The following is a 26,137-nucleotide window of genomic DNA, read 5'->3' as shown; positions in this document are numbered from 1 at the left end:
TTGACTTCTTGACTGATGTCTTGAGATGTTGCTTCAATATATCCACATAATTTTCCTTCCTCATGATGCTATCTATTTTGTGAAGTGCACCAGCCCCTCCTGCAGCAAAGCACCCCCACAGCATGATGCTGCCACCCCCATGCTTTACGGTTGGGATGGTGTCCTTCGGCTTGCAAGCCTTCCCCTTTTTCCTGCAAACATAACGATGGTCATTATGTCCAAACAGTTCTATTTTTGTTTCATCAGCCCAGAGGACATTTCTCCAAAAACTACGATCTTTGTCCCAATGTGCAGTTGCAAACCGTAGTCTGGCTTTTTTATGGCGGATTTGGAGCAGTGGCTTCTTCCTTGCTGAGCAGCCTTTCAGGTTATGTCAATATAGGACTTGTTTTACTGTGGATATAGATACACTTGTACCTGTTTCCTCCAGCATCTTCACTGGTCCTTTGCTGTTGTTCTGGGATTGATTTGCACTTTTCGCACCAAAGTACATTCATCTCTAGGAGACAGAACGCGTCTCCTTCCTAAGCAGTATGACGGCTGCGTGGTCCCATGGTGTTTATACTTGCGTACTATTGTTTGTACAGATGAACGTGGTACCTTCAGGCGTTTGGAAATTGCTCCCAAGGAGTAAATTAGCCTATCAGAAGCTTCTAAAGCCATGACATCATTTTCTGGAATTTTCGAAGCTGTTTAAAGGCACAGTCAACTTAATGTATGTAAACTTCTGACCCACTGGAATTGTGATACAGTGATTATAAGTGAAATAATCTGTCTGTAAACAATTGTTGAAAAAATGACTTGTGTCATGCACAAAGTAGATGTCCTAACCGACTTGCCAAAACTATAGTTTGTTAACAAGAAATGTGTGGAGTGGTTGAAAAAGGAGTTTTAATGACTCCAACCTAAGTATATGTAAACTACCGACTTCAACTGTATGTTGCCCTAAGGGTTGGGTATTGTTGGTAGCATCTTATTAAAAATGATTCACAGCTGTAATGGCTGCCAAAGGTGCTTCCACCAAGTATTAACTCTGAGGTGTGAAGACATACGCAATCAATGCATCCTCATTTAGTATTTGTTAGAAATTTGTAACACTTTCTATAATTGTTCTTTCATGTTGAAAATGTGGAGTAGGTTGTGTAGATCGATAGGGGAAAAAAAGAAAGTAATCCTTTTTAGATATAATTTTAAGGCAGCAAACTGTGAAGACTTTGCAAGGGGTGTGTAGACTCACTAGCGACTGTATGTGTGTGTGTGTACTTGTGTGCGTGCCTCTAATATGAGTCAATTTACTGTATGTTTTACTGTAAGAAGGCTTGTCTGTGTGTGTGTGTGTGTGCCTCTAAGATGAGTATTTTGATTGTACGTTTTACTGTAAGTGGGCTGGTTTCCTGACCAACGTGCCAACAAATTAAGTCCGTAAAGCACCAGACTATTTTGTGACCCTTGCTTGTGCTTGTTTTGAGTTGTTTGGAGGCCAAGATGAAATAACACATTTTACTGAGTAAAACCTCTCGCTCGCATACACACACATGCTAGGCTTGGGCAGTATACCGTATATACAAGGTGTGTGCTACACCACTACTTACAACTGTGCCAAATAAATTATCTCCAGCGCAGGGCTCCAGCTTTGCATTTGGTTTGCTAACTTGCTAGATAAGTGTCTAGCTTGCAAGATCAAGCTTCTTGGTTTAAGCAGAGACAATCAATCCCCTCTTGGATCGAGATCCCTGCTACCTAAATCTGTTTTGTGCGCGAAACCCTCCTATTTTTTACATTTGGAAAGAAATATCGCCCTTATGCAGTATGGTATGGGAACGGTATGAAGGTATGAAAATGTGGACACCGCCCAACCCTAACACACGCACCAGGGTTTCTGTTAGGAAAATGTGGCGCCGGACATTTGACAGGCAGCATTTTAATTTACCAGACATTTAAGAAGTTTACCGGACCCATATGCATTGGTTGTGTAACCTGATTAGGGCGTCCACCCACGGTTCTCTGAATGACAGAAATCACATTCATTTATGTTAATTCATCGTAACAGAACATGCAACTCGGATGCAACGGCGTGCATCCTTACCGAATTCCGATTTGAAGATGTTATAATACATAGGCGGCGCGTCCGTAAGGCTAGGGGAAGCTAAGATTTGCCTAAAGTAAATTGAATTAAATTGCCCAAATGATATAGCCTAATGGATTGTTTTAAATCGCATAGCCTACAGTCGGAAGGGCCTGCAATTTGGGCAGAGCGCGCTGCAAATACAAAATAGATTATTGTTGAGTTGCAACTGTCAATGAAAAGCAGACAGTCGCATATCCCAATATAAAAAAATACAATCGCAGAAAAACAGTTTGGAAAACAAATGGCTATTGCTGTAAAGAGAAGAAAATGAAAAGACTTCAAACTGTCTTTTAGTTATCCAAATTCTCAACTTCATTGAGTGGAGAACATCAGCCATATCCCGGTTTGTGTGCATATTCACTGTCTTTATCATTGGGTCAGTGCCACTTATTTAATTTTTTTTGACAATTTTCTCCTCCAAGTTAGATGGACGTCATATTCAGTGGAGATTTTAGCATGTAAATCCTGGTGGGGCAAACTCAAATGTTTTGTTTTTGATGCATGCCAGCAAAGCCACTACACAATACATTAATTGCACTATAACGGTGACAAACGGTGCCCAAAAACTGTTAGGGTTTACATAAAGCTGTCCCAACAGCAGAGCTTTCTTTTCAGCACCATGGAGTGAATCCTTACCATTTTACATTTTAGTCATTTAGCAGACGCTCTTATCCAGAGCGACTTACAGTTAGTGAGTGCATACATTTTCATACTGGCCCCCCTTGGGAAACGAACCCACAACCCTGGCATTGCAAGCACCATGCTCTACCAACTGAGCTACAGGGGACTACACTGCTACACCTGGCTATCAGTGGAGCCTTGTCTGGCAACGAAACAGTTCGTTCAGCCTCATTTACTGCCTTAAAAAAAAAAACATAGCTGATATGGGTGACTTGCTAAAACAAATGTGGTTTCTACTAACAATTGAGATGTACAAACTATGGCATAAGGGAACGATGAGCGGATAAGAGGCAGTCGGTAACTTCGATTGAGACATTAATGGGCGAACTTGTCACGGTTTACAAGGCCAGAACCCAGAAGCAGACCAGGACAAGGTAAGTTGAAACAAAGGTGAGTGTTTATTTAACAGATCCACGAGTGATGCTGAATAATCCAGGGAACAGAGCGGGCGGCGTGGATGAGTTGTTGAGGGTGCAGTGGTAGGTCCAAATAATGGCTCGGCAGCCGCCGACCATCAGGCAGAGGTTGGGTGAAGGTTCCGGACGAGTGACTGCAGATGGAACAAAACGGAGGTAAGTACACAACAAGCAAACAAGGTGCAAAACAACAAAACTAACGCTATGAGCTCTAAGGCTGATCCTCTGACAAACATACTGTTCATGGCTAACGATCCGGCAGGGAATGGATGTTAGGGCAGAGCCTAAAAAGGGTGATGATCAGGACCAGGTGTGCAGATTGCTGATGGGGTGCAGGTGCGGAAATCATGAGAGCTCCCGCCTAGCAACGTCGCCCGGCAACCAGGCAGGGAGCGTTCCAGAACCCTCGGGAACCTGGAGATCCCGAGCAGAAAACTAACACCACAGACAGGAACCGACTCAGACTGCAGGGTTCGTTACAGTACCCCCCCTCCGACAAACGCCACCGGGCGGACTCCCCGGAGCGCCAGGATGGAGGCGGTAGAAGTCACGAAGGAGGTCAGCATCCAGGATCTGTCGCCGCGGAATCCAACTCCTCTCTTCAGGACCATAACCCTCCCAGTCCACGAGATACTGGAAACCCCGGCCCCGCCGTCTGGAATCCATAATGCGTCGCACCGTGTAGGCAGGACCACCTCCGATCATCCGAGGAGGAGGAGGAGGAGGCGGAGGAGGCAACAGAGGACTGAGGAGAACAGGCTTGAGGCAGGAGACATGAAAGGTGGGATGGACTCTGAGCGTTCTCGGTAACTTGAGTCGAACTGCAACTGGATTGATCACCTTCTCCACCACAAACGGACCAATGAACTTCGGTGACAACTTCCTAGACTCAGTCCGTAAAGGAAGATCCCGTGTGGCCAACCAGACCCTATCTCCGATGGTATAGGTGGGAGCGGGAATCCGGCGACGATTCGCCTGGAGCTGATACCGGTCAGAAACTCTAAGGAGTGCCTTTCTGGCCCGATGCCAGGTCCGGTGGCAACGACGAATATGGGCCTGAACAGAGGGCACTGCGAGATCCTTCTCCTGAGAAGGGAACAAGGGAGGTTGGTAGCCATACAGGCACTGGAAGGGAGACATCCCAGTGGCAGATGTAGGGAGAGTATTGTGGGCATACTCAACCCAAGGCAACTGAGAGACCCAGGAGGTGGGGTTCGAGGAGACAAGGCAGCGTAGCGTGGATTCCATCTTCTGGTTGGCTCTCTCCGCCTGACCATTAGATTGGGGGTGAAAACCAGATGTGAGACTGACTGTAGCTCCAATGGCCAAACAGAAGGACTTCCAGACAGCAGAGGTAAACTGAGGACCACGGTCGGAAACGATATCACTGGGCAACCCGTGGACCCTGAAAACCTCCCTAACCAGGATCTCGGATGTCTCCGAGGCAGAGGGAAGCTTGGAAATGGGCACAAAGTGGGCGAACTTGCTGAATCTGTCCACGATAGTCAGAACGACCGTGTTCCCCTCAGAAGAGGGCAACCCAGTGACAAAGTCCAGGGCCAGATGCGACCATGGTCGCCGGGGAATAGGAAGGGGGTGAAGTAGTCCAGAGCTGGGCCGATTGGTACTCTTATTCTGCGCACACACTGGACAGGCAGCAACAAAACCCAGAGTATCCTCTCCCATGGCAGGCCACCAAAAACGTCTGCGAAGAAACGCCATCGTCCGAGCCACGCCAGGGTGACAAGCCATCTTGCTGGCGTGGGACCATTTGAGGACAGCAGCACGAACCGACTCAGGCACAAACAACCGACCGGGTGGACCGTTACCGGGACCGGGCTGCGTCCGAAGGGCCGCCATAACCTCCTCCTCAATCTTCCACATAACTGCTCCCACGACACAGTTCCGGGGAAGAATCGTCTCGGTCTTGGACCCACTCTCCTCCGTCTTGGAGAACATCCGGGACAAGGCGTCCGCCTTGCCGTTCTTAGATCCAGGTCGGAACGTCAGGGAAAAATTGAATTGTCCGAAAAACAACGCCCACCTGGCCTGACGGGAGTTGAGACGTCTAGCCGATTGCACGTAAGCAAGATTCTTGTGGTCAGTCCAGACAATAAACGGTTGCTCCGCCCCCTCCAACCAGTGGCGCCACTCCTCCAAGGCAAGCTTCACCGCGAGCAGCTCCCGGTTACCCACATCGTAGTTCCTCTCCGCAGGCGAAAGACGACGAGAGTAGTAGGCGCAGGGATGGAGTTTACTGTCAGTGGAGCATCGCTGCGACAGGATGGCGCCAACTCCCACATCAGACGCGTCCACTTCAACGACGAACTGACGGGCCGTGTCCGGTTGCGATAGAATCGGTGCGTTGGTGAATAGCCTCTTCAAATCCAGAAACGCTCGATCCGCCTCCGGATTCCAATTGAAGGTCCTGGTACTGGAAGTCAAGGCAGTTAACGGAGCGGCCACACGGCTGTAATCCTGGATGAATCTGCGGTAGAAATTCGCAAACCCCAAAAACCTCTGGAGCTGCAATCTCGTACCGGGCTGGGCCCATTCCAGAACCGCTCTAACCTTCTCCTGGTCCATCCTAATCTCCCCCTTGGAGATGATGTACCCGAGGAAGGATGTCGTGTGGGCGTGAAACTCGCACTTCTCGGCCTTCACGAACAGGCGATTCTCCAACAATCGCTGCAGAACCTGCCGGACATGCTGGGCGTGGTCGGAAGGTTCCTTCGAGAAGATCAGAATATCATCCAGGTAAACAAACACAAAGAGACCGATCATATCTCTCAGGACGTCGTTCACCATACTCTGGAATACCGCTGGAGCATTGGTCAGTCCAAACGGCATCACCTGATACTCGAAGTGACCCATCGGTGTATTGAAACCCGTCAACCACTCGTCCCCCTCTCTGATCCGGACCAGGTGATACGCATTGCGTAGGTCTAGCTTGGTGAACACCGTAGCACCCTGTAAGGAGTCGAAGGCAGAGCTCATCAAGGGCAGGGGATACTTGTTCTTGACCGTGATATCATTCAACCCCCGATAATCAATACACGGTCGAAGAGAGCCATCCTTCTTACCCACAAAGAAGAATCCTGCCCCCAGGGGTGATGACGAGGGACGAACGAGACCAGCAGCTAGGGACTCCTTGATGTAGGTCTCCAAAGCCTCACGTTCAGGTCGGGAGATACTGTATAACCGTCCCTTGGGGTAGACAGCTCCAGGGAACAGGTTGATGGCACAATCATATGGTCGGTGGGGAGGAAGTGACAGAGCCCTCTGCTTACTGAACACCTCCCCCAAATCGTGATATGTCTCGGGAACCAGGGACAAATCTGGGGGTTTAGCCTCAATCACCTGACTGGGAACCGAATGGGGACAGGCAGTCTTGAGACAGTTAGCATGACAATCAAGGCTCCAACTCGTTACCTTGCCCGTCACCCAATCGAACGTGGGATTGTGTTCCTTCAGCCAGGGGTATCCAAGGACCAGAGGAACATGGGAAGACGGCAGAATGAAGAATGAAATCACCTCAGAATGATTCCCAGACAACAGCATCTTAACCGGTTCAGTCCTCATCGTGATACGTGCCAGACTACTGCCGTTCAGAGTGGTTGCTTCAATGGCTTCCGGTAATTGCTCCTTGGAAAGCCCCAGCTGTTCCACCACCTCGGCATCAATAAAGCTTCCATCGGCACCTGAATCGACAAAAGCGTTAATCGCTAAGCTCTGATTCCTGTTCATAAGGGTAGCCGGGAAACGGGGTCTGACAGAGGTCTTGAGAGGTCGAAACTGGCTCGCTAAAAGTCCTCCCAACTTTAGCGAGCCGCGCAGTTTGACGACCGCCGGGAACAAGTGGCGATGTAATGTCCCGAACCACCACAGTAGAGGCAACAGTTAGTCCTACGTCGATGTTGGCGCTCCTCCTTGGTTAACCCGTGCCGCCCCACTTGCATGGGTTCAGAATCGGGAGACAGGACCTCTCCACTAATCCTGTGTGGTGGACGATGATCGACGTATTCTGGTCCAATCCCCGACCCGACTGGGACCTGAGAAGCTGATCGATTGGACGGGACCCATTGCTTCTCCCTCCTTCGCTCTCGGACTCGATTATCCACCCGAATCGACAAGGCTACCAAGCTGTCCAGGTCACTAGGCTCCGGATAGGAGATAAACTCATCCTTGAGCTGCTCCGACAGGCCCTGGTAAAAGGCCGCTTGCAGAGACTCCTCATTCCACCCACTCTCCACAGCCAACGTCCTGAACTCTATCACGAAGTCGGCAACGCTGCGGGTTCCTTGGCGAAGCGAAAACAGGCGCCTAGCTGCGTCCTTCCCTCGGACGGAATGGTCGAATAGCTTCCTCATCTCGGCCGTGAACCCCTGGTATGAAGCCATGCAGGTGTCCTGTCGTTCCCAAACGGCTGAAGCCCACTCCAGCGCTCGACCACGCAGCAACTCAATCACAAAGGCTATCCTAGCCTTGTCTGTGGCATAAGAGTAGGGCTGTAGATCGAACACTAAACCACACTGCATAAGGAAAGAACGGCATCTTCCCAGCTCCCCCTCATATTTATCCGGCGTCGGAACCTTGGGCTCACGGAAAGACACAGCTCCAGAAGCGGCAGGCGAGATGGGTGAAACCGGTAGTGGATTCTCCACCGGAAACTTGCGCTGGTTCTGGACCTCCGTCAGACTGGTAGAAAGGTTCCGAACTGACAACGCGATCTCCTGTAGTACCGTGCTATGATGGCCCAACATCTTCTCCTGATGGGTAATGGCATGGCGAACAGAGTCCAGGTCCGCTGGGTTCATTACTGGCCGGATCGTTCTGTCACGGTTTACAAGGCCAGAACCCAGAAGCAGACCAGGACAAGGTAAGTTGAAACAAAGGTGAGTGTTTATTTAACAGATCCACGAGTGATGCTGAATAATCCAGGGAACAGAGCGGGCGGCGTGGATGAGTTGTTGAGGGTGCAGTGGTAGGTCCAAATAATGGCTCGGCAGCCGCCGACCATCAGGCAGAGGTTGGGTGAAGGTTCCGGACGAGTGACTGCAGATGGAACAAAATGGAGGTAAGTACACAACAAGCAAACAAGGTGCAAAACAACAAAACTAACGCTATGAGCTCTAAGGCTGATCCTCTGACAAACATACTGTTCATGGCTAACGATCCGGCAGGGAATGGATGTTAGGGCAGAGCCTAAAAAGGGTGATGATCAGGACCAGGTGTGCAGATTGCTGATGGGGTGCAGGTGCGGAAATCATGAGAGCTCCCGCCTAGCAACGTCGCCCGGCAACCAGGCAGGGAGCGTTCCAGAACCCTCGGGAACCTGGAGATCCCGAGCAGAAAACTAACACCACAGACAGGAACCGACTCAGACTGCAGGGTTCGTTACAGAACTAAAACGGACGTAGTCAATATAACTATTTGTTCAGCACTTTTGAAATGTACAGCGACATAATTCAGACATTATGGCCGTTCTTACAGTGTTCTCCCTGTACACCAAGTCAGAACCATAGGATAAATAATGGGGGCATAATAAGCAAACAATAAAAGCTCTTACAATATTCAATGATTACATTTCTCTAAAACAGTCTATAGGCTACATGTGCACCACCAAGTCAGAACAGTAGGCTAAGTTTTGAGGGGGATAGGGACCAAATTATTAGGGTGAGGCACATGGGCTACTAACAGCTTCCTACACAACATACATTTAGTATTACTTTCTTGGCTACAATATACACATCTCCCTGGCATTTACATCATTTATACAGCAGCATACAATACATTTTTGGACTCACCTTGTTGTGCTGTGCTCACTTGAACAGGAATGTGGCCCGGTGGTCCTTCGTGAGCAAATTTTGTCATCAAAGTCTGGCATTCTCTGGATTTATGGTGCTTTCAAGACAACTGGGAACTCTGAAAAAAACAAGGTCGAATCATGACGTCAGTAGTCGTCAGGTTGGAGCTCTAGAAATAGGCCTGAGTTCCCGACTTGGAATTCCGAGTTGGATGACCGTTCAAAACGTATATTCCCCAGTCGGAGCTCATTTTTTCCCCAGAGTTCCCAGTTGTCTTGAACTCACTGAAGTCTGGGATTTCCCAGTTCCGAGTTTCCAGTTGTTTTGAACGTGGCAGAAGTCATGCTGGATTGATAGCATGGCCAATGTTTTCAACCTTTTCTGGCCCATGGCATGTGAATGTTTATCCTTTTAAGCTTGGAAAAGAGACCCTTAAACCCAGACTTGGACCACACACCCACTCCACTGAATAGCTTGCCTTTAGCCACTGATTCCTTCCAAACCACTCATTGTTGAATTTGCGATTTCCAACTTGTTGTGTAATGTTTATGTCCAATGGCCGATGAGCACCGATACGTTTTATCTATAATTTCTATTCATATGACAAGAATTGAGAAGGATTTTCCAGTAGATTGTCAACATGATTCATGATGATGACTGCTTGTCTAGCTTGCTAGCTAAGATTTTGAAAGTATGATGCTGACATGATCAGATCAAAGCTACGTAGATATAACGTGATTTGACGTCATTTTATCTGTGGGTAATGTCCTTGAGCCTTCTTGGATGGGCACTTCTAATGTAAATCTATGGCAGCACCCAAGGGGCTTGAATTTTCGAGCTCTCCCCGTAGGTTTTGCGGTGACGTAGTGTCCCCATGAGTGACCGAACACTGAGCCAATCACGGCGCAACTTGAGAACATTATCAACCCCTACGCTCCGGTTTTGTCTGCTGGCTGCCCACCACCATAAAAAGCACTCCGCTGCCTTACTCAAGAAAGAAAATAAGAGACTGTGTTTGTATGCGGCTTTATTAACTCAATGATATGTATTTTTTCACATTGTTTGTAAACTGATATGTGACACGTATTAATGCCAAAAATAATCAAATAAATATACTGGTCATATTGTATGTGTGTCTCCCCTTTTCGTGGGCCTTATATATGGATCAGACAATGTAATTATTATTGATATGTTTGTCAGTGTCAGCAGAGTAGGCTACCCTGTAATTTTTGTTGTATTAAAAAAGATTTTGCTAATGTCTCCAGTCATCTAAAGTGTAGTAGAATTGCAACATTTTGCGAAAGGCCAACATTTTCCTGTGCAAAGAAGGGAGAAGAAATGTGGGCTCTGACATAACCCATAACCTAGGCCTACTCTAAGCCACTACAGGCTGCATTGAACAGTCTTTTTTGCAAACAGTGATTGAGTTATATTATTAGCCAAAATGATGACTATCCAATCTAATTATCACATTAGGAAGAGTAGGCTATCTTACATAAGCCTGCACATGTGTGAATGCATTGGAATGCTTTATAAAAATGTACAATTCTATGGTGAAAATGAGCTTCCCCAAACATGAAAGGAGTAACGAACAGCAACATCACTAGCCTATGTCAATCTACTATCCCCGATTAGTAGAAAAGTTTACTTATTCTATTGGTCAGCTTGTCGTTCTGTGCGAGAAAGAAATAGCCTATCCCAAACAGACTCTGGGAGATTTGTAGGATGATAAATCCCAAATTCATTCAACCAGTAGGCCTAGGCTAGAGTTACATTTACATCATTTAGCAGACGCTCTTATCCAGAGCGACTTACAAATTGGTGCATTCAACTTATGATAGCCAGTGGGACAACCACTTTTATTTTTTATTTTTATTTTTTATGGGGGGTGAGGGAAGAAGGATTACTTTTATACTGTTCCAGGTATTCCTTAAAGAGGTAGGGTTTCAAGTGTCTCTGGAAGGTGGTCAGTGACTCCGCTGTCCTGGCGTCGTGGGGGAGCTTGTTCCACCATTGGGGTGCCAGAGCAGCGAATAGCTTTGACTGGGCTGAGCGGGAACTGTCCTTCCGTAGAGGTAGGGGAGCTAGCAGGCCAGAGGTGGATGAATGTAGTGCCCTCGTTTGGGTGTAGGGTTTGATCAGAGCCTGAAGGTAAGGAGGTGCCGCTCCAATTATAAGCGCAGCAATGAGCATAAGGCAGTAGGCTATGCTATGCACAAATGTTCGTTCCATAATGCAATTAGCGGGAAAACACCATTGTCAGCGGTTTCATGTGACAGAGATGAAAATATCAGTTATAAATTTAGAAAGAGGGGAGATCCAAATATGCAACAACTAGCATGGGTTGCCAATATCACTAGGATTGTGCCTTTGGCTACTGGACAATTAAAGAACGTTGGTTTGAAAAACCAATAGAACATGAGAGAAAAAGAGCCCTGGGCCGTGTTCAATAGGGCACGGTGTCGCAAAACATTTTGCCACTGAAAATGAAAATCTACATTCTTATTGGACCCAACTTCAGGTAGTCCCTCACCGGTTCACTCCGTTTCAAAACGTTTTCTCCCTACTGAACTGGAACCTGTTGTTCCAGTCCAGAGAGTCCAGAGTGGGGATGGATGGCTCCTCTCTGGCAGGGAACGAGGTCCATGTGTCATTAAGATTCCTGCCTTGTGAGCGGCTACTGCAGCTGGCCCTACTATAGCCCTGTGGCAGGCAGCAGGCTACGGCAGCCCCAACACTTCCCTAATAAGTCCCACACTGGGATAACCAGGAACCTTTGGAACATGTGCTAGAAGGGTTTGTGTGTGAGGGTGGATGAAGTGTGTCAGTGTAAGGGTGGGTGGGTGTGTGTGTGTTTCTGAATGTGGTTGGAATTATGTGACATTTTTCACTAGCTAGTTTTCCATCCAATTGGTGACAGACTTTCATGCAAATACTCTAAAGCAGGGATGGGCAATTTTGATGGGGCTGCAAAAAATCTGAACTCATCATGAGGGGCCGCAGTGGCTCGCAGGTCTGTGTACACACATCCATACCCAGACATGCAGTCAGAGCCTTTTAGCGGCCCTAATTGACATTTTGTAGGCGGCAAAACATTTTAGCGGCCCCCCTCTTGACAGCAGATATCAAAAACGTATTTAATTAATTTCATACAATTCTACTCATTTTGCAATGTGGCGGAGAGAAAAATTTGCAATTGTAGAACTAATTTAATGCTATTCTACTAATTTTTATCACGTTTCAGGAGAAGACCCAGATGCAGACAGTGTCAAAGTAACAAAAGTTTCTTACAAAAACAGGGGGCAGGCAAATGACAGGTCAAGGGCAGGCAGAGGTCCGAAAACCAGATCAGAGTCCAAAAGGTACAGAACGGCAGGCAGTCTCAGGGCAGGCAGAGGTCAATAATCCAGGGTGGTGTGACAAGGTACAGAACGGCAGCCAGGCTCAGGGTCAGGGAAGGCAGAATGGTCAAAACCGGGAAAACTAGAAAACAGGAACTTGAGAAAGACAGGAGCAAGTGGAAAAACGCTGGTAGGCTTGACGAAACAAAACAAACTGGCAACAGATAAACAGAGAACACAGGTATAAATACACTGGGGATAATGGGGAAGATGGGCAACACCTGGAGGGGGGTGAAGACAATCACAAAGACAGGTGAAACAGGTCAGGATGTGACAATTCTGGCATGGGACGGAGAACAAAATTCTCCAGTTTTAACAGCTAATTTCCTCCAGTTCTACACAAAAACTAAAGCAGGAAGCACCAGTGACTCGGTTAATAAATAAGTGGTCAGATGATGCAGATGCTAAGCTTCAGGACTGTTTTGCTAGCACAGACTGGAACATGTTCCAGGATTCTTCAGATAGCATTGAGGAGTACACCACATCAGTCACTTGCTTCATCAATAAGTGCATCGATGATGTCGTCCCCACAGTGACCGTATGTACATACCCCAAACAGAAGCCATGGATTACAGGCAACATCCACACTGAGCTAAAGGGTAGAGCTGGCGCATTCAAGGAGCGGGACTCTAACCTGGACGCTTATAAGAAATCCCGCTATGCCCTCCGACGAAATATCAAACAGGCAAAGAGTCAATACAGGACTACGATTGAATTGTACTACACCGGCTCTGACAGGATGTGGCAGGGCTTGAAAACTATTACAGACTACAAAGGGAAGCACAGCCGCGAGCTGCCCAGTGACACAAGCCTACCAGACGAGCTAAACCACTTCTATGCTCGCTTCGAGGCAAGCAACACTGAAGCATGCATGAGAGCACCAGCTATTCCAGATGACTATGTGATCACGCTCTCCGTAGCCGATGTGAGTAAGACTTTTAAGCAGGTCAACATTCACAAGGCCGCAGGGCCAGACAGATTACCAGGACGTGTACTCCGAGGATGTGCTGACCAACTGGCAAGTCTCTTCACCGACATTTTCAACATGTCCCTGACTGAGTCTGTAATACCAACATGTTTCAAGCAAAGCACCATAGTCCCCGTGCCCAAGGACACTAAGATAACCTACCTTAATGTCTACCGACCCGTAGCACTGACGTCTGTAGCCATGAAGTGCTTTGAAAGGCTGGTCATGGCTCACATCAACACCATTATCCCAGAAACCCTAGACCCACTCCAATTTGCATACCGCCCCAACAGATCCACAGATGATGCACTTTCTATTGCACTCCACACTGTCCTTTCACACCTGGACAAAAGGAACACCTACAGTGGGGGAAAAAAGTATTTAGTCAGCCACCAATTGTGCAAGTTCTCCCACTTAAAAAGATGAGAGAGGCCTTTTCATCATAGGTACACGTCAACTATGACAGACAAATTGAGAAAAAAAAATCCATAAAATCACATTGTAGGATTTTTAATGAATATATTTGCAAATTATGGTGGAAAATAAGTATTTGGTCACCTACAAACAAGCAAGATTTCTGGCTCTCACAGACCTGTAACTTCTTCTTTAAGAGGCTTCTCTGTCCTCCACTCGTTATCAGTATAAAAGACACCTGTCCACAACCTCAAACAGTCACACTCCAAACTCCACTATGGCCAAGACCAAAGAGCTGTCAAAGGACACCAGAAACAACATTGTAGACCTGCACCAGGCTGGGAAGACTGAATCTGCAATAGGTAAGCAGCTTGGTTTGAAGAAATCAACAGTGGGAGCAATTATTAGGAAATGGAAGACATACAAGACCACTGATAATCTCCCTCGATCTGGGGCTCCACGCAAGATCTCACCCCGTGGGGTCAAAATGATCACAAGAACGGTGAGCAAAAATCCCAGAACCACACGGGGGGACCTAGTGAATGACCTGCAGAGAGCTGGGACCAAAGTAACAAAGCCTACCATCAGTAACACACTACGCCGCCAGAGACTCAAATCCTGCAGTGCCAGACGTGTCCCCCTGCTTAAGCCAGTACATGTCCAGGCCCGTCTGAAGTTTGCTAGAGTGCATTTGGATGATCCAGAAGAGCATTGGGAGAATGTCATATGGTCAGATGAAACCAAAATAGAACTTTTTGGTAAAAACTCAACTCGTCGTGTTTGGAGGACAAAGAATGCTGAGTTGCATCCAAAGAACACCATCCCTACAGTGAAGCATGGGGGTGGAAACATCATGCTTTGGGGCTGTTTTTCTGCAAAGGGACCAGGACGACTGATCCGTGTAAAGGAAAGAATGAATGGGGCAATGTATCGTGAGATTTTGAATGAAAACCTCCTTCCATCAGCAAGGGCATTGAAGATTAAACGTGGCTGGGTCTTTCAGCATGACAATGATCCCAAACACACCGCCCGGGCAACGAAGGAGTGGCTTCGTAAGAAGCATTTCAAGGTCCTGGAGTGGCCTAGCCAGTCTCCAGATCTCAACCCCATAGAAAATCTTTGGAGGGAGTTGAAAGTCTGTGTTGCCCAGCGACAGCCCCAAAACATCACTGCTCTAGAGGACATCTGCATGGAGGAATGGGCCAAAATACCAGCAACAGTGTGTGAAAACCTTGTGAAGACTTACAGAAAACGTTTGACCTGTGTCATTGCCAACAAAGGGTATATAACAAAGTATTGAGAAACTTTTGTTATTGAGCAAATACTTATTTTCCACCATAATTTGCAAATAAATTCATTAAAAATCCTACAATGTGATTTTCTGGATTTTTTTTTGTCATTTTGTCTGTCATAGTTGACGTGTACCTATGATGAAAATTACAGGCCTCTCTCATCTTTTTAACTGGGAGAACTTGGACAATTAGTGGCTGACTAAATACTTTTTTTCCCCACTGTATGTAAGAATGCAATTCATTCTACAGCTCAGCGTTCAACACCATAGTGCCCTCAAAGCTCATCACTAAGCTAAGGACCCTGGGACTAAACACCTCCCTGTGCAACTGGGTCCTGTACACCTCCGCCACGCTGATCGTCAACACGGGGGCCCACAAGGGTGCGTGCTCAGCCCCCTCCTGTACTCCCTATTTACCCATGACTGTGTGGCCACGCACAACTCCAACTCAAACATCAAGTTTGCTGATGAAATAACAGTGCTGGGCCTGATTACCAACAATGACGAGACAGCCTACAAGGAGGAGGTGAGTGCCTTGGTAGAGTGGTGCCAGGAAAATAACCTCTGCCTCAACGTCAACAAAACGAAGGAGCTGATCGTGGACAACAGGAGATAGCAGAGAGAGCACGCCCCCGTCCACATCGACGGGGCTGCAATGGAGAGGGTCAAAAGCTTCAAGTTCCTTGGCGTGCACATCACTGACGACCTGAAATGGTCCCTTCACACAGATAGTGTAGTGAAGAAGGCGCAACAATGCCTCTTCAACCTCAGGAGGCTGAAGAAATGTGGCTTGGCCCCTAAGACCCTCACAAACTTCTACAGATGCACCATTGAGAGCATCCGGTCGGGCTGTATCACCGCCTGGTATGGCAATTGCACCGTCCGCAACACAGTGCTCTCCAGAGGGTGGTGCGGTCAGCCCAACGCATCATCGGGGGCACACTGCCTGCCCTCCAGGACATCTACAGCACCCGGTGTCACAGGAAGGCCAAGACGATCATCAAGGACCCTAGCCACCCGAGCCACGGCCTGTTCACTCCGTTACCATCTAAAATGCGGAGACAGTACATGTGCATCAAAGCTGGGACCGAGAGACTGATAAACAGCTTCTATCTCCAAGCCATCAGACTGTTAAACAGTCACTTCTAGCCGGCTACCACCCGGTACTCTACCCTGCACCTTAGAGACTACTGCCCTAAATACATAGAGTCATTGAACACTGGTCACTTTAATAATGTTTACGTACTGTTTTACCCACTTTATATGTACAGTGAGGGAAAAAAGTATTTGATCCCCTGCTGATTTTGTACGTTTGCCCACTGACAAAGAAATGATCAGTCTATAATTTTAATGGTAGGTTTATTTGAACAGTGAGAGACAGAATAACAACAAAAAAATCCAGAAAATCGCATGTAAAAAATGTTATAAATTGATTTGCATTTTAATGAGGGAAATAAGTATTTGACCCCGTCTCAATCAGAAAGATTTCTGGCTCCCAGGTGTCTTTTATACAGGTAATGAGCTGAGATTAGGAGCACACTCTTAAAGGGAGTGCTCCTAATCTCAGTTTGTTACCTGTATAAAAGACACCTGTCCACAGAAGCAATCAATCAATCAGATTCCAAACTCTCCACCATGGCCAAGACCAAAGAGCTCTCCAAGGATGTCAGGGACAAGATTGTAGGCCTACACAAGGCTGGAATGGGCTACAAGACCATCGCCAAGCAGCTTGGTGAGAAGGTGACAACAGTTGGTGCGATTATTCGCAAATGGAAGAAACACAAAAGACTGTCAATCTCCCTCGGCCTGGGGCTCCATGCAAGATCTCACCTCGTGGAGTTGCAATGATCATGAGAACGGTGAGGAATCAGCCCAGAACTTCACGGGAGGATCTTGTCAATGATCTCAAGGCAGCTGGGACCATAGTCACCAAGAAAACGATTGGTAACACACTACGCCGTGAAGGACTGAAATCCTGCAGCGCCCGCAAGGTCCCCCTGCTCAAGACAGCACATATACAGGACCGTCTGAAGTTTGCCAATGAACATCTGAATGATTCAGAGGAGAACTGGGTGAAAGTGTTGTGGTCAGATGAGACCAAAATCGAGCTCTTTGGCATCAACTCAACTCGCCGTGTTTGGAGGAGGAGGAATGCTGCCTATGAACCCAAGAACACCATCCCCACCGTCAAACATGGAGGTGGAAACATTATGCTTAGGGGGTGTTTTTCTGCTAAGTGGACAGGACAACTTCACCGCATCAAAGGGACGATGGACGGGGCCATGTACCGTCAAATCTTGGGTGAGAACCTCCTTCCCTCAGCCAGGGCATTGAAAATGGGTCGTGGATGTGTATTCCAGCATGACAATGACCCAAAACACACGGCCAAGGCAACAAAGGAGTTGCTCAAGAAGAAGCACATTAAGGTCCTGGAGTGGCCTAGCCAGTCTCCAGACCTTAATTCCATAGAAAATTTGTGGCGGGAGCTGAAGGTTCGAGTTGCCAAACGTCAGCCTCGAAACCTTAATGACTTGGAGAAGATCTGCAAAGAGGAGTGGGACAAAATCCCTCCTGAGATGTGTGCAAACCTGGTGGCCAACTACAAGAAACGTCTGACCTCTGTGATTGCCAACAAGGGTTTTGCCACCAAGTACTAAGTCATGTTTTACAGAGGGGTCAAATACTTATTTCCCTCATTAAAATGCAAATCAATTTATAACATTTTTGACATGCGTTTTTCTGGATTTTTGTGTTGTTATTCTGTCTCTCACTGTTCAAATAAACCTACCATTAAAATTATAGACTGATCATGTCTTTGTCAGTGGGCAAACGTACAAAATCAGCAGGGGATCAAATACTTTTTTCCCTCACTGTATATACTGTATTCTAGTCATGGCTCATCCTATATAACCACTACTATACATGCATTTTCTATTCACATACAGTCCATAATTTATATATACACCATTCACATACATATATATAATTCATATTCCGTACTCAGGTCCGTAAGCTAATTTCCTGCAATTCTATTCATTTTGCTATGGGGTTTTGTACTGTGTATTTATATAATGTATTCTCAACATAGCTCATTCTAATATTTCTACTACTGTACATTGCATTTTAGTTACACTGTTTATACACAGTGCATATTTATTTATATACTGTATTCTTGAGCTCACTAATATATATATGGCTGTACATGTCATTCCTAGTGTATCTTGTGTTAATTCATCAGGTGTAGATACGTATAGATTACATATGGATTACTGTTACAGTGCTATTTGGGTTGTTAATTGGATTCATTCAGACATTTCTTGATTTCTTGTTGTTCTTTCTGTTTTTATTTTTATTATGATTATTATTTGTGTACCTGTTTGACATTTTACTGCATTATTAGGAGCTAGTGACATAAACATTTCGCTGCACCTGCTATAACATTTGTTAAACTGTGTATGCGACCAATACACATTTTAAAATTTGATTTGATGTTCACTCCATTGAGCGAAAACAGCTGTGACTCTCTCTCTGACATCATACCTGAACGTTCTGAAATTATTTTATGTTGCAAGTGGAAAGCAGGTTGGCTGCCTGCAATCCGCTATAATCATGTCACGGTTTCGGCCGAGGCTGCTCCTTCTCCTTGCTCGGGCAGGCTTCGGCGGTCGTCTTCCCCGGAGTACTAGCTTCCACCGTTGTATGTTATCGATGTTTGTTTGGTTTTGTCTTCTTTGTACACCTGTTCCCTTTTAGTGTTAATTATGTATCCTATAAGTTGCTCGTTTGTTAGTCGTGTGTTGTGTGTAATTGTTCCGCCTGTCTTTTGGTGCTGTCCTTTTGCCGATTGCTTGTTTAAGACGTTCGCACTGTTTCCGTGCGCTATTCTGTATTTTTGGTGTTTTACGCACTGTTGCATAATCGTTCGCCTCCGGGTTTGTTTGGCCCGTTTCTAGTAAAGTCTGGTTAGACGAAGCTTCTGTGTCCTGCGCTTGATTCCTACACCACATCCACATCAGCTTCCTGACAAAATTACACACCCTCTAATGGAGTCAGCAGGAGCAGCAGCAGCGCCCGAGTCTTTGGAGGAGCGCGTCCGCGGGCAGGACGATAGGATCCATCAACTCGGGACCGCCCTGCAGGACGTGATAAACACTCTACACCGATGGGAGACCAGAGGGGTACCCACACCTCCACCTACCTTACCACCACCGACGGTCAGTCCTCCCATCCAAGCTCCGGAATCCAGTGGGATTCGGCTCTCGCTCCCGAGGGCGTATGACGGCACAGCTGCCGGGTGTCAGGGGTCCCTCCTGCAGGTGGAGCTCTACCTGGCCACCGTACACCCGGTGCCCTCGGGACACGAGAGCGTTTCCGCCCTCATCTCCTGTCTCACCGGCAAGGCGTTGGAGTGGGCCAACGCCGAATGGAGGGGGATAGACGCCGCCACCATCACCTATGCAGAGTTCTCCCGCCGCTTCAGGGCCGTGTTCGACCATCCACCTGAGGGGAAAGCAGCAGGGGAGCGTCTATTCTACCTCCGACAGGGGAAGAGGAGCGCACAGGAGTTCGCCCTGGAATTCCGGACTCTAGCGGCAGATGCAGGGTGGAATGAACGGGCCCTTATCGACCACTTTCGATGCATTCTACGGGAGGACGTCCGCCGAGAGTTGGCCTGCAGGGACACCAACCTCACGTTCGACCAGTTGGTGGACATGTCCATCCGTCTTGACACCCTGCTGGCCACCCGTGGACGTCCCGAGTGGGGGCTGTCCATTCCAAATCTCCAGCACCTCCGAGCCGAGCCCTATGGAGCTCGGGGGTGCTGGCGCTAGAGAGAGGAGGAGAAGGAGCCCGAGGGGGGCCGTCCCCTGCACCAACTGTGGCCGTGGAGGGCACACTGCGGCTAGGTGCTGGGGAGGGTCTCCAGGGGGACGGGACAACAGGCCACGCACAGGGGAGCCCTTCCAGGTGAGTAGGCACCCCACTTACCCAGAGCTCTCTGTTGTGCACTTCTGTATACCTGTAAGATTTCCACAGGTTGCACCTCATTCCCAGCATAAGGCGCTAGTAGATTCAGGCGCAGCTGGGAATTTTGTTGATCGGAGATTTTGTTTAGAGTTAGGGATTCCCCTCCTTCCTGTTGACGCTCCATTTCCCGGTCATGCACTAGATAGCCATCCGTTGGGATCAGGGTTGATTAGGGAGGTCACAGCGCCACTTAGGATGTGTACGCAGGGGGGTCATGAGGAAACTATTCAGCTATATCTGATCGACTCTCCTGCGTATCCGGTGGTGCTGGGAATTCCCTGGTCGAGTACCCATAATCCTTCCATTTCGTGGCAACAGAGGGCTCTCAAGGAGTGCTCTGCCCAGTGTGAGGGGCGATGTCTAGGTGCCCGCAATGCACATTCCCCCTGAGTATGAGGATTTGGCACTTCTGTTCAGTAATTCGAGGGCGACGCAGTTGCCTCCTCATAGACAGGGGGATTGTGCGATAGACCTCCAGGCAGGAGCAGCGCTTCCGCGGAGCCACGTGTATCCTCTGTCTCAAGAGGAGAAGAGGGCTATGGAGACTTACATAGCCGAATCTCTGAGACAAGGATACATACGGCCCTCCACTTCCCCTGCGTCCTCAAGCTTCTTTTTTGTGAAGAAAAAGGATGGAGGGTTGCGCCCGTGCATTGATTACCGTAGTCTCAATCAGATCACTGTGAAATACAGTTATCCACTCCCTCTGATTGCGACTATGACGGAGTCATTGCACGGAGCGCGTTTCTTCACAAAACTGGATCTCAGGAGCGCATTTAACTTGGTGCGCATTAGGGAGGGCGATGAATGGAAGACAGCATTTAGTACCACCTCGGGTCATTACGAGTATCTCGTCATGCCATACGGGTTGATGAATGCTCCTTCAGTCTTCCAATCCTTCGTGGATGAGATCTTCCGGGACATGCAGGGGCAAGGTGTGGTCGTGTACATTGATGACATTCTGGTGTACTCTTCTACCGGAGCCGAGCATGTAGCCCTGGTGCGCCGAGTGTTGAGGAGGCTGTTGGAGCACGACCTGTATGTCAAGGCAGAGAAATGTCTGTTTTTCCAGGAGTCGGTCTCCTTTTTGGGTTATCGGTTGTCCGCGTCAGGGGTGAAGATGGAGGTGGACCGTGTGTCAGCCGTGCGTAATTGGCAAACCCCAACCACGGTTAAAGAGGTGCAGCAGTTTTGGGGGTTTGCAAATTACTACCGGAGGTTTATCCGGGGTTTTGGACAGGTGGCAGCTCCCATAACGTCCCTTTTGAAGGGGGGTCCGGTGCGTTTGCAGTGGTCAGCCGAGGCGGACAGGGCTTTTGGGAGACTGAAGGACCTGTTTACGTTGGCTCCGGTGCTGGCGCATCCGGATCCCGCTTTACCATTTCAGGTAGAGGTGGACGCGTCAGAGGCCGGTATTGGGGCCGTACTATCGCAACGGTCCGGCACGCCACCTAAACTCCGCCCCTGTGCTTTTTACTCTAAGAAGCTCAGCCCGGCGGAGCGAAATTATGACGTAGGGGACAGGGAGCTGTTAGCCGTGGTACAGGCCCTAAAGGTGTGGAGGCATTGGCTTGAGGGGGCTCAACACCCTTTCCTCATTCTGACTGATCACCGTAACCTGGAGTACATCCGGGCAGCTAGGAGATTGAACCCTCGTCAGGCGCGGTGGAACATGTTTCTAGCCCGGTTCGTATTTAAAATCACGTACATCCCTGGGTCCCAGAACGGTAAGGCAGATGCCCTGTCCCGGCGGTATGACACAGAGGAGAGGTCCGTTGAGCCCACTCCCATACTGCCGGAGTCGTGTCTGGTGGCACCGGTAGTGTGGGAGGTCGATGCGGAAATCGAGCGGGCATTGCGTACCGACCCTAGCCCTCCACAGTGTCCTGTGGGTCGGACGTACGTTCCGCTCGAGGTTCGGGATCGACTGATTTACTGGGCTCACACGTCACCCTCCTCTGGACATCCTGGTATTGGCCGGACAGTGCACTGTCTTAGCGCTAAGTACTGGTGGCCAACGTTAGCCAGGGATGTGAGGGTTTATGTCTCCTCTTGCTCGGTGTGCGCCCAGTGTAAGGCGCCTAGACACCTGCCCAGGGGTAAGTTACAACCCCTGCCCGTCCCACAACGACCCTGGTCTCACCTCTCGGTGGATTTCGTCACAGACCTTCCCCCCTCGCAGGGTTGTACCACTATACTGGTCGTTGTGGATCGGTTCTCTAAGGCCTGTCGTCTCCTCCCAATGCCGGGTCTCCCTACTGCCCTACAGACCGCTGAGGCACTATTCACCCACGTCTTTCGGGCACTACGGGGTACCCGAGGATATAGTGTCTGATCGAGGTCCCCAGTTCACCTCCAGAGTCTGGAGGGCATTCATGGAGCGCTTGGGGGTCTCGGTGAGCCTTACCTCGGGTTACCACCCGGAGAGCAATGGGCAGGTAGAACGTGTGAACCAGGATGTGGGTAGGTTTCTGAGATCGTATTGCCAGGGCCGGCCGGAGGAGTGGGCGAGATACGTCCCCTGGGCAGAGATGGCCCAGAACTCTCTCCGCCACTCCTCCACCAACCTAACCCCTTTCCAATGTGTGTTACGGTACCAGCCGGTTCTGGCACCGTGGCATCAGAGCCAGATCGAGGCCCCTGCGGTGGATGAGTGGGTGTGGCGCTTGGAGGAGACGTGGAACGCTGCACACGTCCAGCTGCAGCGGGCCATCCGTCGACAAAGGCGAGCGCCGATCTCCACCGCAGTGAGGGGCCGGTGTACGCACCTGGAGATTGAGTCTGGCTCTCGACCAGAAACCTACCCCTCTGCCTGCCCTGCCAGAAGCTGGGTCGGCGGTTTGTGGGGCCTTTTAAAGTCCTGAGGAGACTGAACGAGGTGTGTTACAGGTTACAACTGCCTATTGATTATCACGTTAACCCCTCGTTCCATGTGTCTCTTCTCAGGCCGGTGGTAGCTGGTCCACTCCAGGACTATGAGATTGGAGAGACTCCTCTGCCCCCACTGGACATCGAGGGGGCTCCGGCGTACACAGTTCGGTCCATCTTGGATTCGAGACGTCGGATGGGGGGTCTCCAATATCTCGTGGAGTGGGAGGGGTATGGTATGGCCCGGAGGAACTGTGCTGGGTGCCGAGGAGGGACATCTTAGACCCGTCTCTCCTGACTGAGTTCCACCGTGGTCATCCCACGCGCCCTGCTCCGCGTCCTCCTGAGCCGCGCGTCAAGGGGGGGGGGGTACTGTCACGGTTTCGGCCGAGGCTGCTCCTCCTCCTTGCTCGGGCAGGCATCAGCGGTCGTCGTCCCCGGAGTACTAGCTACCACCGTTGTATGTTATCGATGTTTGTTTGGTTTTGTCTTCTTTGTACACCTGTTCCCTTTTAGTGTTAATTATGTATCCTATAAGTTGCTCGTTTGTTAGTCGTGTGTTGTGTGTAATTGTTCCGCCTGTCTTTTGGTGCTGTCCTTTTGCCGATTGCTTGTTTAAGACGTTCACACTGTTTTCGTGCGCTATTCTGTATTTTTGGTGTTTTACGCACTGTTGCGTAATCGTTCGCCTCCGGGTTTGTTTGGCCCGTTTTGTTATTTTTTTCGTCAAGTAAAGTCTGGTTAGACGAAGCTTCTGTGTCCTGCGCTTGATTCCTACACCACATCCACATCAGCTTCCTGACAAATCACTTACAATAACAGTGGCGTCGGGGAGGAGAAACTGTATCACTGTTATTAAACAGGTTTGAGGTACGGTTTCTAAACTGCGTGATTTCCGAGAGTTGCGTTACATTTGCAATCGTTCCAATGAGAGTTCAGTTTCGCACCAAAGCAACAGACTGTTGGGCTTTCCTGGCAGTATCCAAATCCAGGATAATATATTTTCCCTTGGATTGACAGGAAAGCTTAAAATAATTGTTTTAAGCAAATTTGTTCCATTCTGGTTGTATCGAAGTCAAGTGGCGATGAATAACGTCTTTTGAACTCAACCTGATACAGCAACGTATAAGTCTATATCCAAATGAAAGTACATTTGTTAAATACAAGCTGATTGCCTGTCACGATCGTCTGGGTAAGGAGTGGACCAAGGCGCAGCGTGTGAAACGAACATGACTTTAATTAGTTAAAGCACAAGTACAAAACAAAACACGATCGTGAAGTCCACAGTAACACTGACTGAACACGGAACAAAAACCCACAAACACAAGGTGAACACAGACAGTCTAAATATGGCTCCCAATCAGAGACAACGAGCCAACAGCTGACACTCGTTACCTCTGATTGGCAGTCACTCATTCAAACAAAGAAAATACAACCACCTAGAACAACCCAACCAAACAGAACACAACGAAACGAACACACCCTGGCTCAACATACAAAGTCCCGGAGCCAGAGCGTGACAGTACCCCCCCCTAAAGGCGCGGACTGCGACCGCGCCTCAAAACCCCAAACAGGGGAGGGCTGGGTGGGCATTTCTCCTCGGAGGCGGCTCCGGCTCCGGGCTTGACCACCACCCTTCCCCAATCCCCCCGTAGCGCCCCCGGTCCGGTGTGACCCCGCTGGCTGCATCTGGACCGGACATAGACGGAGCGGATTGCTCAAACTCCGTAGTGGAGTAGCTGACCTGATCAGGCACCGGACTGACGACGCGCACCCCTGGCTTGGCGCGTGAGGCAGGAACGGACCGGACCTGGCTGACGATGCGCCCCCTTGGCTTGGTGCGTGGGGCAGCGACGAGCCGGACCTGGCTGACGACTCGCTCCCCTGGCTTGGTGCGAGTAGCAGGAACGGGCTGGACCAGGCTGACGACTCGCACCCCTGGCTTGGTGCGAGTAGCAGGAACGGGCTGGACCAGGCTGACGACTCGCACCCCTGGCTTGGTGCGAGTGGCAGGAACAGGCTGGACCAGGCTGGCGACTCGCACCCCTGGCTTGGTGCGAGTGGCAGGAACAGGCCGGGCCGGGCTGGCGACGCGCACCGTAGGTTTGGTGCGAGTGGCAGGAACAGGCCGGGCCGGGCTGGCGACGCGCACCGTAGGTTTGGTGCGAGTGGCAGGAACAGGCCGGGCCGGGCTGGCGACGCGCACCGTAGGTTTGGTGCGAGTGGCAGGAACAGGCCGGGCCGGGCTGGCGACGCGCACCGTAGGTTTGGTGCGAAGAGCAGGGACAGGCCGGGCTGGGCTGGCGACGCGCACCATTAACTTAGTGCGGGGAGCAGGAACGGGCCGGACCGGACTGGTGACGCACACCACTTGCTTGGTGTGAGGAGCGGGACTGGGTTTCTTCATAACCCTCCGCTCCCTCAGCTGCCTACACAGTTCCTATCGCCGTGCCTCTACTCTCACCCTCTCCCTTATCACCTCCAGTACCCACGTCGTCCATGCCCTGTGCCCCCCCCTAAACATTTCTTGGGGTTGCCTCTCGACCTTCCGACTTTGACCCGTTTGCCGCCGCTGCTCCTCTCTACGGCGCGCCTCCCATGTCCAGGCTGCCTGCTCCTGGACACGCTGCTTGGTCCTTTTATGGTGGGTTTTTCTGTCACGATCGTCTGGGTAAGGAGTGGACCAAGGCGCAGCGTGTGAAACGAACATGACTTTAATTAGTTAAAGCACAAGTACAAAACAAAACACGATCGTGAAGTCCACAGTAACACTGACTGAACACGGAACAAAAACCCACAAACACAAGGTGAACACAGACAGTCTAAATATGGCTCCCAATCAGAGACAACGAGCCAACAGCTGACACTCGTTACCTCTGATTGGGAGTCACTCATTCAAACAAAGAAAATACAACCACCTAGAACAACCCAACCAAACAGAACACAACGAAACGAACACACCCTGGCTCAACATACAAAGTCCCGGAGCCAGAGCGTGACATTGCCAAACAACCTGATGACCAAATACTGTGTAAGGTTTTATAGCCATTTATGACAGAGATATCTATTGAATGTGCCCGCTGTTTTATTGAGTCCAACGTTTTGTCCAGGTCTTTGTCAGGCCTGGTCAAAACGT

At 49.3% G+C, this 26,137-nt stretch overlaps 1 pseudogene across 1 annotated transcript in view; it reads right to left on the bottom strand.

Moving 5' to 3' along the window:
• LOC311149963 (serine/threonine-protein kinase mTOR-like) overlaps positions 1–26,137 on the bottom strand; it is a 178,028-nt pseudogene that overhangs the window by 34,359 nt on the left and 117,532 nt on the right. The window lies entirely within an intron of this gene.

This window comes from Coregonus lavaretus, assembly GCF_964263955.1.
Source record: "Coregonus lavaretus genome assembly, chromosome: 22".
NCBI lineage: Eukaryota > Metazoa > Chordata > Actinopteri > Salmoniformes > Salmonidae > Coregonus > Coregonus lavaretus.
The sequence above is the reverse complement of the archived record's forward strand: the minus strand, read 5'-3'. Positions and strand labels throughout refer to the sequence as shown.